The 15,140-nt window shown below is 39.6% G+C and overlaps 1 protein-coding gene across 6 annotated transcripts in view; it reads right to left on the bottom strand.

The window, feature by feature from the left end:
* The window catches only part of Ctnnd2 (catenin delta 2), an 851,684-nt gene that overhangs the window by 558,963 nt on the left and 277,581 nt on the right, over positions 1 to 15,140 (bottom strand). Inside the window, exon 1 of one of the 6 annotated variants that reach the window (XM_031360314.1) lies at positions 11,063 to 11,262. The exons of 4 other annotated variants lie outside the window; for them this stretch is intronic. The gene's annotated coding sequence lies outside the window, so the exon portion shown is untranslated. One more of the 6 variants, XM_031360313.1, reaches the window with a different exon arrangement.

Genomic DNA, 15,140 nt, shown 5'->3' with positions numbered 1-15,140 from the left:
CAGTTACTTCCTTACTGTTAATAAAATCCCCTCAGTAAGTTTCTAGTTCTCTTTGTTTCACTGACAAATACTTAATGAGAACGGCTATTTGGGGAAATCTCAGGATGCACAGTGTAAACAAATGTGGCCTATGCATGAAGGGACACTATTACATCTTAACAGCCTGTCCCTACACATCACTGCCAGCTGCCATTCTTTTCCGTAACATAGAACTCTTGGTCATTTTAGCCACAGAAACAACCCGACTTCCTTCTGTTTCATTGCTGTTCCTGACACTACTTCATTCATTTGGGATACACAAGGTTTGGAACCTCTTTCCCTCATTGTCCCATGGTGATTTTCTTCATCTGCCTGCTTTATTTTTGTTTTGCTGTTTTTTTTTTTTTATGGAATAGAGCTATATTTTGATTCAATCTGCTCATTGAATCTAATTTAATCATGAAGTCTATCTAGTAAGCTGTGTGCCCTCAGCTCCAAATGCATGCACACTTTATATAACTTAACACCTGCACATAAATCCTTGTCATATGCATTAAGCACATCTCATGACACATTTTCATTGCTACTGTGATTCCTGATATTGACGAACGGGTCTCAGGTCATCATCATTAGAGCAATATTAGATAAAATGAGTCACTAACAGAAGTGTACCTTGTGTGATAATGTAATGGTTTTGCCATTTATGTAATAACAGCTACAGTCTTACTGGCTTTCCTTCATTGTGACCCAGTAAAAGACTGATAACGCAAAAAGTACTAAACCAGTGTAAAGAGGGGTGAACTGACAATCAGGGGGTTAAGCAAACAATTTAAGACTATTCAGTGAGTCAGTGGTAAAGCCAGAAAGTCAAGAGAGACAGCCTAGAGCTCTTTATCATTCTTGATAAGGTATTTAATATGCATATACATGTTAAGTTTGGCTTTTCATTTGTGAAATCTATTTTTCCCAGCTTAGGAAACAGCAGTCAAAACCTGAATATTCTTATATTACCATGTTTAAACCCAAACGAGACAACAGAATCTGATGAATTGTTCATTTCTTACACTATTGTGTGTTCGGTTTTAAAGTCTCTTTACTACAGTGGCTTTCATGGTCTGAACGTATCAGTGTGATCTGTTCTCAGATCAACATCAAAAGACTGAATTTAAACCTGTCTTCAAGCTGTGAAGGTTTTTTACTTTTTTGTCCCTTTATTACTTTCCCCCATTTTGAAACTCCTCTACTGGGAACAAATTAAGCACGGTTTGACAAGGGATGTATTCCTATTTGCTTCTTGATAATCAAACAGGAAGTTGTAAGAATGCTGTGCTGAGGAATACGCCGCCGCAGTGTGAATCATTTACATTGCAGCTACTGTGAACTGTGCCAGCGCCTCCCCGCTCCACAGTCTCCATCCTTCCACAGGCCCCAATATGTGGAATGTCTTACTAGGCGTGCACCACTGAGCTCCCAGGCTATTTTCAGTTATCAAGAACCACTTCCCAGATGTTCCTGGTACACTGAGTTTGTCACACGGCAGACAGGCTAATATCATTACGTGAGACCACAGGGGGAAAAAATAAAAGACTCCACATTTAATCCAGAGTAAGTACCATGGGACCCATCGAGGCAGTTGGGTTTGCTCATGATACAGCAGCTTCTAGCAAATGAGCACTTCATAACAACTTAGTTACAATGGGCAGCAGGATTCCACACCATAAGCTCGACTCCATTAAAGTGAATCCAAGTACATGAATTCATGTACAAAGTATAACCTTAGCATCTGTCTATGCACACCCAACATTTTGTGGATGCCTTTTTAGGAACAGCCAAATTGTCCTCCTGTCCCCTGAAACCAGGTACTAAAATTTCCATCAACTGCAGCTTTACCTGCCAGGAAGGGCAGGCCAGACAGGCATTAGCCCCCTGGGCTGCAGCACAGGGCTGCGGGCTGCTTATGATTTTGGCAGCTGTTTCGTACCTATTAGGCCAATTTTTGCCGAAACAATTTTCCCTTGCTAATCAAGTGGGGAAGCAATAGTCTAGGAGGAAATTAAATAGTCAACAAGATATGTGTACCTAATAAACACTCCAGAACTGGTATTTAGTCAAATCAAATGATTTAATCCAATCCTGTCTCACTCAGCATGGAGGACCTAGTTTAATAAACCTAGGCAATGCATTTTGCCATAGAAGTAATGTCCCATTTTCCTTCCCCAAGTGATACAAGTAGTCTGCGGGGACGGAAGAAATAATACCAATATTTAACTCTTACTTCTGTTTTACAGATGAGGGAACAGGACTAGAATATCAATATGGATCTATATATTTATTTAATCAAATATATTTTCATGCGGTTTTATGTACCGGATAGTTAAGTATTTCTGTGAACAATCTAATTTTCTTATCACGTCTACACCTTTATCAGAAGGCATCCACCAATCTCTGGAGACTGCTTTCACCTTCATAGCTCAGCCCCCCCTCCAGACACCTCAATATGCATAAAACTGAGTGTCATAAATATCACTTTAAACCTTCATAGCTCAGCCCCCCCTCGACACCTCAATATGCATAAAACTGAGTGCCATAAATATCATTTTAGATTTATGATTTTATGTGTATATGTGTGTGTAGGTGCACATCTATAGCTACATATGTGTGGTCATGTGTGAGTGTGCAGACAAAGAACAAAGTCTTAAGTGACATCCCCCAGAAGCTGCCTACCTTGCTTTTGAGTCAATATCTCTTACAGACTCTCATAGGCCTACAGCTCACTGAATAAGATGTTATGGAAGGCCAGCGAGCCTCAGAGATCCGTCTGTCTTCATCTTTCCAAATCTGGGATTCTGAATGAGCAACACAACATTTGGCTTTTACACAGTTTCTGAGAATCGAATTTAGTTCCTTAGGCCATCAAAAAAAAAGCACTTTATTTACTGTATCTCAAGCCTGTGATTCAAAATCCACACAACTGAACTTCATGTGATCCTTACTAATCTTCACCACACCTATACAGCCTTAAGGTTGGGTGCCCTCTAGACCATGTAGATCATTTTCCTTGGAGAGTTACCAAGAACAGCACCTCAAATCTACCAAGAGTCAGCCTTAATCCTCAAAATCAAGTCTACCTTCTTATTATGAGAGTCTGTGGCTCTGTTTCTGTTTGCCATCGCATTTACTACAGCTTTATGCTTCTGCTCATGGCATTCATTCCATGGAGGGTGAAGTCCTTGCATGCTCTTTGACTGAGATAGGGCACATCACCATGGTCTGTGCAGGTCTTTCAAATATGACACATCTGTTACCTTTCTTGCTTGTTGATTCCAGGTACCTAACTTTGTAATCACCAACAGTTCAGACACTATTCCTGATATAGCATGGTAAGTATAAAGTTCAGAAGCACCAATGTGTGTCTTACCATCTGAATTGGACTTCCTTTGGAGTAAGTTCTGTTAATATGAGTTTTTCATAACTTCCACAAGTAGCTATATCAAATGAAAACTCAATTAAACTATTTTATAATATTCTGCTGAATCAGACATCTCTATACCATATACCCTGCATTTGATAGCTTTCTGCCTACAGAGAAGGCTGCACGTATATTCTCTCATTTTTATATCTTCATTGCTATTTTATAGTTTTTAGCATTTTGTGTTCCTCTTAAAACATGTTTGCATCAAATATATGCATATTATCATATGCTTAGTCTTACTTCAAAGACACGGGTCCAATTCTTTGATTACATATTTGAGTAGAAATCAGGAACAGCTTATTGGTTCCAAGAATCATACCAAGAATGATTCATCAACAGTACATTACTGTGAATCATAAGCACATGCGCAATACACACCATTTGCATACAAGGCTAGCACTAGTTGGATGGTTCGCTAGCATCTGCATGGACTGCATTATGGTGTCACTACAGTCTTAGTGGCCTTCTACCTGCAGAAAGCCAGGCAGTCAGGTATATGCTTATTTGCATGCAACAAGCAAATGCTCACAACTGTATTATAAACGTCTTCAGAGGCTCTCAACTCAGACTGTGATTAAAACAGAAAACCTCAAAAGAAGAAACATCCAAACTTCTTTCCATGGCCTGTTTCTCATACCTGTGGCTGAAAGTTGGAATGTTATCTTCCCTTTTCATGCTGAGTCAGCCAACTCAGTCTGGGGGCAGCAGCTGTCTCCAGACCAAGCTGTACACAACAATCCCATGGAACATGGACGTAAAGGTTCGAACTTTATAAATGTATTGTTATTAGACTTTAAAACACTAGGGTACTTTTTGACATGCAAATGTCAGTTGACTGGCACATTTATAGCCTAAAAGACTCAGTGAGCATATAATATATGTTCTTGCTCAAAAGACTTCAATCTATGAGTGAACTAACAAAGCCTGGGGGATGCCAGATCACAGACATGAAGAAGCTAGGCCAGGGTCTCAGGTGACAGTTCACCTGAGCCAGTCTGGCCTGCTCCTCAGCTAAAACATACTTTCCCCGACTTGCACTGCAGAGCCCCACAGGACAGACAACAAAATCCTATTCATTTATAAGGGATCAGAAAATGGGAGCTTTTAATTCTGCAGTTATGGAAACGGAGGTGGAGAGGGATCAAATGACTAGGCTATGGAGTTTTAAAGCCCACATGGGACACAACCAAAGAAAAGAAAAATGAAGTAAAGCTAGTACCAGTGCTGGTTCTAATCCATTCTCAAAATATATTACCCCAGTAGGGAGGCAAACCAGTAAATGAAGCAAAAGCCAATACAAAGGCAGAAAAGGAAGAAGCTGGAGAGGGCAGAAAACAGCTCTTGCTCTCTGCGCTGTTGGCCAGTTTTCTGCAAGAGCAGTGAGTATTAAGCATGGGAGAGTGACACGGTTCGTAACCATCACTAAACTCAGCTGTGTTCTTCATGGGGAATGCATATGTAATTTGAGACTCTTATATGGCACTCAAAAATTATAAATATCTACATTGTTCAAAGCAAACAGAGTATTACCACAACATTAAAAATCAAGTTTTACCACTCCAGTGGCCCTGAGGCAACACGTGCTTTCCCTTGGCCAAAAATCTCCAATGATATTCCTGGAGCTTGCAAACCAATTCCAGGTCCAGGCCAGACCTCGGCTGTTGTCAGTGCCAGCTTCTAAGAAGAATGTCCGAGCCCTTAGACAAATGGTCTCAGGATTCCTGGGTCACTGCTCCCAGTTAACTCCATGCCTCATTCTTTAATTCCTTCCCATCCCCACCTCTGTAGTTAAGCTTTTGAATTTTTTTCAAAAATACTCCATGGTAATGTATACACATTCAATCTTCAACCCCAATAACTAAATTTAATTACGTTTAACAACTTAACACTGAATATAGTATCTCTTGAAGAAACTATTAATGCTGATGAAAATTACCAGAAACTGGTTCAGAAGAGCATAAGGGCTTGAAATGAAGTGAGGCAGATGCCATTCGAAGTAAGGGAACACGTGGCTAGTGAGGAAACTATACAGGAAGTAATTCTATCTGCAGTGTCTCTTCGTGTAGGAACATACACTCTCTGGTTACATCCTGTGTCTAAAATGGCAGGTGACACTCCTGGGGTGGGGGAATGTTCCTATTTGCTTTATATTTAAACAATCAGGTGACAAGCATTGAAAAGGAGCTTTTGTTTTTAAGAGTGTTAAATTTTGTGGTGGACAGTTTTCCTGCAAGTGTATATGCAATACTTGTACACTTGGTACTCACAGAGGTCAGAAGACAACATCAGATCCCATGAAACTAGAGTTATGTATGGTTGAGGACCACCATGTGTGTCCTAGGAAGTGAACTTGAATCTTATGTAAGAACAACAAGTACTCTTTTTTTTAATTAGATATTTTCTTTATTTACATTTCAAATGATATCTCCTCTCCTGGCTCCCTCCAAAAAAAAATATCAAAAACAAAAACAAAAACCAAACCTTATTTCCTCCCCCCTCCCCCCCACTCACCAACCCACATCCAGAAGAGACTGTTACACCTGGGAATCCTTTCCATATTCAATCACCAAACCCAGACAGCAAGTACTCTTAACCACTAAGCCATGTCTCCTGCGCCCAATTTGGCATCTTTTTTTTCCTTTTTTCTTTTTTTATTGAAAATTTTCTTTATTTACATTTCAAATGTTATACCCTTTCCTGGTTTCCCAACCTGAAACTCCCTACCCCATCCGCTCTCCCTGCTTCTATGAGGGTGTTCCCTTACCCACCCACCAACTCCCCCCTCACCTTCCCACACTGGTATTCCCCTACACTGGGGCATCAAGCCTTCACAGGACCAAGGTCCTCTCCTTCCATTGATACCCAACAAGGCCATCCTCTGGGACATATGTGGCTAGAGCCATGGGTCCCTCCATGTGTGCTCTTTGGTTGGTGGTTTATTCCCTGGGAACTCTGAGGAGGGGGTGGTAACTGGTTTGTTGATACTGTTTTCTTCCTAAGGGTTTGCAAACTTATAAAAACATTTAAAATAAAAAAAGTGGTGTAGGGATTTGCAGGAGAATAACTCTGACAGCTCATGTTGTCCCACTTGCTCCCCAGTTGGTGAAAGGGTTTGAAAGGATTAGGAGGTGTGGTCTTGTTAGAAGAGGAGCATCACTGGGAATATTGAGGTTTCAAAAGTCTATGCCATTCCCAGTGATGAGATCTCTCTTTCCATCTCTGTCTCTCTATCTCTGTATCTGTCTTTGCCCCATCACCACCCATGCCTGCAGCTTGTGTATTAAGACATAAACTCTCAGTTGATGCTGGAGCTCCTCATCTGCCTGCTTCCACTTCCATACTCCCCACCAAGAGAGCCATGGACTCAAACCCTCTGAAACTGTAAGGCCCCAATATACTCTTCCTTATCTAAGTTTCCTTAGTTGTGGTGTTTAGCACAGCAGTAGAAAAGTAACTAAAGTAAGAAGCAAATAAAATCAACCTTGTCCACCAAAAGTCACGCACACCAATTCTGCATTTTTGTCCCTTAGAAAAAAATATCTCTCATGTCTCTGCATAATACATACATGCTGTGAAAAAGTTACTGTGTAATTAGCCACAGTGTGATGTTTATCAACTTCCTAGCGCTTGCATTTTATATTAAAATGATGCCCATTGGGTACAATCAAACTTATCAAATCTGGCTAGAGAGATGCTCAGTTGTTATAAAAACTTACTTCTCGTACAGAGAACCCAATCAAGTTCTGTTCCCACCATCCACAGTGGGCAGCTCACAACTGTTATTACTTTAGCTCCAGGAGATCCAACACCCTGTTCTGCACTCGGAAGGCACCTGCGCTCAGTCATGCTTATTTACACAGAGACACACACGTTACACACATTGTTAAAAATAAAAATATCTTGAAAAAAAAAGATTACATGTGTTCTCAATAGAAATCTACCTGATGTTACATAGTACAGAAGCACAGACCCAGTTAGGCCATTTTGCCTTATTTGAGGGTAGAACAGTATCAGCAAGAACACTTTTCTCTTACAAGATATAATATTGGGTTGTTGTAAATGATAACCTTGAATATTCACTATTTCCCTTGTTTTTAAAAAAATCTAGGAAATGAAGCACAACACCGTTTAAGACACACACACACACACACACACACACACACACACACACACACACAGCCCTTCACTTACTCATTCATCAAATATACTCTGCAATGAAGGAGGTGATGAAATGGAAGAAAAAAAAATCAGACAAAAATCTCTGCCCATTCTAAACGGAGGAATCCGAGAAGGTCTTAGGTTTTCTATTGCTGTGATGAAACACCATGACCATAAAGCAAGGTGAGCAGGAAAGGGTTCATTTGGCTTACACTTCCACAGTGTACTTCATCCATGAAGGAATCCAGGACAGAAATTCAAACAGGGCAGAAACCTGGAGGAGCGGATACAGAGGTCATGGAGGAGTGCTGTTTACTGGTTTGCTTAGCCTGCTTTCTTACAGAACCCAGGACCACCAGCCCAGAGATGGCACCACCCAATAGGCTTGTCCTTCCTGCATTAATTACTAATCAAGAACATGACTGGCAGCTGCATCTTGTGGAGGTATTTCCTGATTGGAGGGTCTCTCCTGGCAGATAACTCTAGCTTGGCTAAAGCTGATATAAAAACAACACAGAACTGATGTCTAAAGCATCCCGAAATAAAGGCACAGAACAATAATTCAGGACAAAGAAGAAGACAGAGAAGGAACCTCGAGGATCCTCTAGACCAATCCTAGGGAGATATGAACCATGTTGTTGTTAAAGCATGGAGAGAGGAATGTAGATCTTTCTGGGCTGAAGGCTTGAGAGAAGGGAGCTGGGATAGCAATGCAAAGTGCAAAAACAGAGGCTAAGGGTGGGGCATGCCCCAGCAAGGCTTCCCCTGCTCAGCAAACCAAAGCAAACTCAGCATGGAGTGGGCGGGCTGATCTCAGGACCAAGGGAGGGCTGGGAGGCAGTTGGAGGACCAGTAGAAGCCCTTTCTACTCAAAATATTCCAATGTTGCTCTGTTTGAAGCGATAAAATGACAATTTTTACATTCTCTGTAGGTTTTATAGGCTTCTCTCTGGAAATAATTTTTACTAACATTTATTAAGAGTTACTTTGTGCAAGTCAACTACTACACCACCCGTCCTAGTCCTGATATCTCAGTCTCCATTGGACTGCTTAGTTCCTTCCCCCCAGATAACATTGTTATGTATCTGGAGTGTATTTAAGTACAGAGAGGGGTTAAAAATTAATATTTTGAATATAAAGTACTACAAAATATACAGATGGTGAAAGGACTGCAGACATATTTAACGGGAGAAACGCAAAAGCCTTAAACTGATCCAAATGGCTGTTGTCAGAGTTTCCAGCTAGGACTCTCTAGCTTGGAAGAGTTGGGCCACTTGGGCCCTTTGTGACTGTCGAGCAAACAGTGTTTTAGACAAGTGGAACTATCTCACTCATTTTCTTAATTGTGTGGAAAAAAATAACAAATAAACTAATACCTGCACAGAGAGCATTTTTCAACTTGTCTTTTGAAAAGCCTAATAGCATATTTTCTTTTTAGAACACACTCAACCTGGGTTATGCTTTCAAATGCTGATAACTTCGTTTTGTGTATTTCCCTGTATCCACCTAATATAGAAACTTGCATGTAAAATATTGTTCAAATTACTCTCTCATATTAAATACCTATGCTACATAACATGGGGAAAATAGGCAGCTATTAAATTAGTTAAAATTAACATCACAAACTTATACATCATGCAGTTTGAAGGGTTACAGTCATCTAAAATATATTACATGGATTTCAAAAATTTGTGTCTATCATATGTACCTAAAACAAAGCTTCACAGGTAATTACTCTAATATTTTTGTAATATTATTAAATAATAATCAATACAGAACATATTGTCAAAGGTTAAAGCCTTTTAAGATTAGAGCTCCTTTTGGTTTACTATTGCAGTGCTGGGAATCAAATCCAAGGACTTGTGAAAATCAGGCAATGGCCCTGCCACTAAGCCACATCTCCAGCCTTTATAAGTCCCCTCAATGACACATCCAAAAGAAAAAGTCTTCTTAAATCTAATATAATTTCAACATTTAATTCTATGAGATATTGAGTTAATGGTACACTTTTAAGAGTATATGCAAGCTTTCTTTATGAGCAGCTTTGAAATAAAACAAATCTGAGGGTGAGCAATTAAAATCTTAAGATGTGAGACTTCGTTTCTATCAAACTTTTATTGAAGTTTTAATAAATGTGTTTACAAAGACCCTCCTCACCAAAAACTAAAAAAATGAAAAGTTATGTTTACATCTCTATGGTAATTCATCTTAGTACCTACATTAAAGAAGTCATTTAGGATCCTCCGAAACAGAAGATAACTCCAGGAACCAATTAGGATGCATCTATAACTGGTATCATTGATCTGAAATAATTTCCTGTCTCTATGAAATGTGACTCAGAAATACTTCAGTTTTAGACAAGAGTGTAAACATTTTCCAGGTCTCCATGGAACTTCAGTCACAATTATGTGCTACACATGCATGCTACAGATGCAACAGTTTCCTGTCTGATTCCCTCTGGCAGTCTGTCATGCTGATCACTGTCACATTGCCTGTCTGCTCTTAATTGCTTTAATGACCTGTTAGTATTTCAAAAACTTTTTCAGTGACAATGGCGAAACAGCTCAAATCAGAACCCATTCCTTGTCAGGTCAGGACCATGATCCTCTCAATGAAGTATCTGAATCAAAGCCAGTTGGAGACACTTGCATGATAATGGCTTTCTATAATCATGGGATGCACACATCCCATTTACACCTGCACCATTTACAAGGATCAAAACATGTGATTATCACACTGTGGTTCTAATGTAAAACTCTGAGAACCAAGCCTCCTCTGCAACAAGTAAGTGACCTGCTGTATTGGATTCTTGCATTTATTACATCTCTTTATGCTGCCAGCTGATGTTTATGCTTTTATTCTCTATGGATATTTTCTATCCTGCTCATTAAAGAAAAATTTTAAAACGAACCAAGTTCCCCAATAAAACGACGCTTCTTAACAAATTAAGACTTTTTCGACATGAGTAACCATTAGTTTCATGAAATCTAAAACACACATCTCTGAGCCACCTGCCCCCCAAGTATTACTAAAAACAACCACTGAACAGACAGGATGGTTAGTGAGATGGGAGTCGAATGCCGGACCTCACAATCACTTTCTGTTTAGCTCCCCTACGTGGTTCTCCCAAGTTCAGTGCCCATATACTTAGTAAACCAACCACTGTGAGGTCATGAATAAACTCTTATCATATACTCTAAACAGGACTCCCAGGCTGCAGTTACAAAACTTGAAACGCATAAAACCAACAAGAGTAACAACGAAAGCATTGGGAATTGAAGTGAGGTTAGTGTTTATTGTTTCTTTTACCTTTGCTGGACCTTTGGAAATAAAGGGTCCTTAGCAACTTGAACACAGTGGTCCAGGCAGGCAAGTTCACCAGTCCCAAGATGAAGGAGGGTTTCTCCACCCTCCCCCAGGCACAGAGCGGGTTGTTCCAGGCTCTCAACCCACCTGCTCCTCCCTCCTGGAAAGAAGGCTAAAAGCAAGCAGAGGAGCACAAAATCCAAGAAGGCGGAGAATCGCGGTCCAGAAAAAAAGTCAGGATGCAGAATTTCCACACTTTAATTTCTGCTTCCACTAGCAAACAGTGTTCAGAGAAAGCCAAGCGAGATGCATCAGATAGCGCAAGCCTAGTGGTGGCTGTCTTAAAAAGAGAAAAGAATAGAGTTCATCCAGGCACAAAGGTCTCCATGGCAACAGTGAATTTAGACCCCCACCGGCATTATTTATGCAACATTTCATCACAAAAGGACCCTCCCACTAGCCAGCACTGCAAATCCTAGTTTTCTCCTTTTCTTCTCCTTTGCCCCAGATTTGTACCTGGATCTTTTAGCTATCCTTATTTTAATCTGAAGAAACAGAGCGAACAAAACAGCATCAACCAAAAGCACTGATGACAAAATAAGATTCTCTGACCAATTTTAGATGTTGGCTCCTGGGTGAATTAAAAAGCAAGACCATACCTACTTTCTGTTATAGTCAACACAGTGTTGGTTTCAAAGATGGACAGTTGCTGGATACACATGGGCTTATTCTAAATATTTTTACTTTTGAAATGAGGTTGCAATTCAAAGGATAAAATGAAGCAAAATTTAAGGTGCCCACCAGATGCACAGAAAAGAACTTGTTTCGATGCTGACTTTGGGGCTATATTTTGTATACTGATATAATCCTTCACCCACTATAGCTATTGTATACCCCAAACAGAATATTAATCTTTTAATTTTAGCCTCAACTTTAAAAACAAATTCTGCAGTTTTAAAACATTTTTAATTTAACTGTGGGCCAAATGAATAGCAGGTCAAATTTATGACTACATGGGCCAAAGAAAGTTATGTGAACCTGAGATTGCACTCCTATGTAATGAGGTTGCTGTGAAAGAACATACACAGGCACTTGTTTGAATTCTATGCCTGTAGATAACAAGTTGTCAGGATAATGTCGGTTGAAGCATAAAAGAAACAGTACCACTACCCATCTTACAGATACTCAACTTAAGGTCAGGTAATGCAAACACTTATATGGTAGATTGGTTATTGCGGCTCATGTTGTAGAGGACAAGTGTCCACAACCATCATGGCGGGGAACAAGGTGGGCAAGCAAAGATGGTGCTGGGGCAGTAACTGAGAGTTAACATCTTGAAACACAACCACAAGGCAGAGAGCCGAGAAGGGCATGGGTTTTTGAAATCTCAAAGCTTGCCCCTAGGGGCACACCTCCTCCAACAAGATCACACTTCCTGATCTTTTCCAAACAGTTCTACCAATGGGGGAACAAGCATTCAAGTAACCTGTGGAGGCATGACGGGTAACAATTCAAGTTAGGAACCTAAGTCTCTCCTCCTCATACCCTGCCCCTGTCCACTCCTCTCCTCTTTTGTAAATTAAATATACATCCATATGTTATCAGGAAGATATAACTAAATTCAGCATAACACCATTCCAGGCACACTCTGTTCCTAGCATGACTACAAATAGGTTCTTAGACTCCCATTTTGGTATTTGGTTCTCTTTAGTGTGCACAGAAATGGAGTAGAATTAACTCAAACTTTTGAGATTGTAAAAAATAGAACTGGTTTAAGGTAAATCCTAAACATGCATTAATATTTATTTATGACAAATTCAATACAATTTGTAATTAAAAAAAAAAAACAAACTTTTAGTGGATGGAGGTACATTGCATGGCAGAGCCCACAATTGGCATACAACACAGGGTCCTGGGTTCGAACCCTAGGCATCACAATACAGGAAGACCAAGTAACATTGGCAAACTAGGAGAACAGAGTAATCCTTGGATTTGATGGTGGCAAAGCACCAGCTTAAGCCATGGAAAAGAAGAACAATGTTTAATTCCTGTCTTGATGTTTCTCTAAATTTGAAGATACAAAATACATAACTATTAAATAAATTTGATGAATTAGGAGAAAACAATGCCAGCCCATAATGTGCATACCAGTATTCCAGAACTCACTCACTGTGAGTTCAAACAACCGTCTTTCCACTACAGCACTGTTGTGTCTCAGAACTACAATAGATATAGAAGGATGTGGATGCACAATGGATTGCTACCCAACAAAGAAACCACATCAGCAGAAGCCGCCCTGGATATAAATCCTAAGTGTAGACAAATAAGAGCGAAACAGCTGCTCTTGATGACTTAGGAAGGTTTATATTTGTGTGTTACACATAGAAATGCAGTCTTTGTTAGGGGAGAGAAGAATGGTCACAGGCAATTCAGGAAAGGATAAAGTCAACGTGCATAATATCCTTGATTGAAAATGTCTTCATTAAACCCATCACTATGAACATTCTAATAAAATTACATTCTAATAAAATTATTTTAATAAATACAGGATGACTTAATCATTGCTTGGGATTCCTAGAAGTTTGCAGGTGACCCAAGACACATTCTCAACAGTTAAAGCACACAGCAAACAATTCATAAATGCCAGTTGACTGAGGACATTGATCTCTCAGTATATATAATAAATATATCACACACAGTTCGACTTCATGTACTAAAGACTAACCACATCCTATAAAAATGCTAAGTAGTAAATTACTTTCAAAGCTAGATTTTTGGAAGCTGTAGCAGAAAGGTACATTTAAAAATGAGAGCATCACTTAGCTACTACATAATTATGATTCAAAAACATTATAACCTCAGATATTTTCAGCAATATCACTGAAAAGAAAATAACTTTAGTTCTTAACCCTGTGCTCAATGGTAGGGGAATAGCTACATAATACAGGACCATTAATTTAAAGAATAATTTAGTATGCTCCAGCCTTCTTATACCATGACAGATACAAAGATATATATAATGATTTGGCTGTGTTTATCACCCAATAGTAAAGGCAGAGTAGGAAGGGAAGCAATACAAAACAGAAGGCTATGCCATTATAAACAGGTGGCTTCGCAGTGATTTACAATAAAGTGTCATACCCTCACGTAAATTTTCTATTTAGTAAAACTTTTGCTATTTCCATGATTCTTCTTTAAACACATTTTGTCTTTTCATTTTTTGTGATAATAAGCATTCCAGTATAAGAGCCTATAATTCTACTTATTATCCTTCCAAAGTCTAAGTTACAGAATGACATGGGCTGGACAGTAAAATTACCGAGTCTGCCTTCCAAGGGCCATGGAGAAGCTCCAGCATGAAGAAGTTGTAGCAATTAAATAATTGCAAGGAGTAACAGATTTGGAGCTAGCTTAGCTTTTCCTGTGTAGAACTGCAAACTATCTTTGCTGTCCATGGCCAAAGCAGACTGTAGCAGGAGGCAAGAGGAAGAAAAGGAGAAAGGGAAGTGAAAGGAAACTGCACACAATGCTGGACCTCTGCCTGGGATGTGGTAGTGACAGCTTCTCACACAAAACCAGAACTCCAGGGCTGTCCTGCTTCCCTGAACCATGGAAAGCTTGTTAGACACAAAAAGCAAGCCTCTTGTTACTGAGACTGGAATTGCACACGCTCATACACTGGATCATATTTGTCCATCAGTATAAACTTGAACTCTGTCACGACGGATGCAGAGAATTGTAAATCTCACTAATCAAATATGTTCTGGTTACTACTTGCTCTGTCAAGGTATCTAGGAGCCTGTACTAAGCCAGTTACATTCTCTTCCTCATTTTATCTTAACATTAAGCTGCGGCAATGACAGATTACGACCAGACAACTTTAGCTATGGCTCTCCATCCTGGCATGAATCTACTTTCACTGACTTAGGAGCATTCTGGGCTTCTCAAGAAGGAGGTGAGATTGAGCATCCTGGCAGTAGTACTTCGATTCTAGATGTTGTAAATAATTAGGCCATAAAATTCATGATTTATGTTTTGGGGAAAAATAGAACTTGGAAGCTAGAGTCCCTGGGCTCTAAATACAGTCAGCAAGGGAGAAAGGTCAGACCACACTTGAAAATGCATTAATGAAGAAGAGGTAAAATAATAATAATAAAGATGATGATGATGATGATGCAGAAGAAGAAGAAGAAGAAGAAGAAGAAGAAGAAGAAGAAGAAGAAGA

The sequence above is a fragment of the Mastomys coucha genome, unplaced genomic scaffold, assembly GCF_008632895.1.
Source record: "Mastomys coucha isolate ucsf_1 unplaced genomic scaffold, UCSF_Mcou_1 pScaffold8, whole genome shotgun sequence".
Lineage (NCBI taxonomy): Eukaryota > Metazoa > Chordata > Mammalia > Rodentia > Muridae > Mastomys > Mastomys coucha.
This window is presented reverse-complemented; position numbering and strand designations above follow the sequence as displayed.